Source organism: Nothoprocta perdicaria, unplaced genomic scaffold (assembly GCF_003342845.1).
Source record: "Nothoprocta perdicaria isolate Ctin4 unplaced genomic scaffold, notPer1 scaffold_8, whole genome shotgun sequence".
Classification (NCBI taxonomy): domain Eukaryota; kingdom Metazoa; phylum Chordata; class Aves; order Tinamiformes; family Tinamidae; genus Nothoprocta; species Nothoprocta perdicaria.
Window position 1 is genome coordinate 5,381,445 of NW_020456087.1, and position 1,928 is coordinate 5,383,372.

Below are 1,928 nucleotides of genomic sequence, written 5' to 3' on the forward strand. Positions count from 1 at the left end.
CAATTATATAAGTTTAGCAAAATTCAGCTCTTAGCAAAACATTAAAYTGACCTGTTATTGGCAATATACACACATAAGAATAATCCAAAGTGCAAGCTCATTTAGTTATCTATTTTCCAATGAAGGAACTGCTGAATATAGCCCAACTTATCATTAGATTAAACCACATATTCCTTTCTGGAAAGCTGGAATTCCTAAAATTCTGGAATAAAACACTTTTTTTTTCTGGAAATCCGGTCGGCTATGATGGCACATGGCTGGTTTTCCAGCGACCCATGCCTGAGCTGCAGGGACACTCAGCAGTGCAGATGCCAGCAGCAGAGCCCTCCGCAGGTGCAGCCGCGGCAGGAGCCCTGCCTGGCAGAGCACCGAGCGCTCCCACGGCACAAAGCCCTGACGTACRTCCCCACAAACATTGATTCTCTGCATATTGCAGATGTCTGTTCCACACAAAAAAAAAAACCAAAGCAGCTCAAAACAACTATAAGTACACAGGGATTCTGTGCTTTTTTTGGTTGTGATGTAAATGTACACACAAATATATACATTTTTAAGTTCCAGTTACCTAATGCAACTAAAAGCTAAAATGCAACTAAARAGTAAACAGGATGAGCCTTCTAAAAACTTTCATCAGAAAGTATTTCTAACCTCTGCTCAAATGGAAGGTTTTGACTTTTTGCATACAAGGTCATGCTGCATGGGCTAGCAAAGCTCTTCACATACTGGGTACAACCTCAAGAACTAGTCAGTAAATCAGATATTTAAGCGACAAGAAAAAAAGTCTTCTGCGCAGGAGTCGAGCACAAGTTCTCAACAGAATGAAAGGAGCGTAGCACTCAACTGACTTCCTTCTCCTTCCCTCCTCCCTTTTTTATCATGTCACACTGTCAGAAAACAAACAAACAAAAAAAGGAACTTCTTTCCAGATGCAAGCAGCAGTTACCTATCCTTGGTGTCTCACTTACCATTTCGTCTATGAGTTAAGCGAGAGTATTGTGCATCACGGTGAAATAAAGCATTCAGGAAAACACTAGAACATGCAAGAAAGCAGGAGGAGTTGTGAAAAGTGGAAAAACCTTTCTGGCATGTAAGATTAAAATAAAAGTTCAGCGAAAATAATAGTCCCTACTACAACCATTTAGCTCTATTAAAACAAATCCCAGACGTAAAGAAACGATAATTCATCCAAACCTCCCTAAATGTCAGAGTTCACGGAGAGCAGCACAAAGCCAAACTCGCTTTAAGACGTTACCTGCCTCCCTCCTCCGCTTCCCAGGCTTCCCTCTCGCTGGGAAGGGGAGCGTCTTGCCGGGAAGGGGAGCTAGCCGCGCGCTCCCCTTTCCCCCCGCCCCAAGCCCCAGCGCCACCGCAGCCCCGCGGCGCCGGGTTCGAGCCCCGCGGCGCCGGGTTCGAGCCCCGCCGCGCCGGGCTCCCGGCGGCAGCGCCGCTGAGGCTGCCTGGCCAGGAACGCCAAGGGGGATGCTCGCAGAAACACCCGCACCATTTTACACACCACACTTTCAAGCGCTGCCACCCCCTCCCACAAAACACTCTGGAATAATGATAATAAAAGATTTATTGGAAGATAAAAGCGTGACCGAGGACTTTGCATACTCRCCGCTAACGAGCGCCCATCCCTCCCTGCAGTCCCGGCATCTCTACCGGCCCATCCCACGCCCATAACCTGCCCTCTCGCGCGTCCCTCCGCGACTCGGGCCGAAATTCACCCGAATACACTGCCTCTCCGGGCGGCGAGGAGCGGAGCCGGCCCGGGGCAGCGCGGGCGAGACGCGCCCCGTCCCTGCCGCCGAAGGGCCCTTCTCTTCCTCCTCCTCCTCCTCCGTGAGCAGACGYCTCCGAGGAGCGAGCGCGGGGCGAGGCCGCTGCCTCCCGCCGGGGCGCCCGGGCCGTTCCGCGGCCGAGCCCCG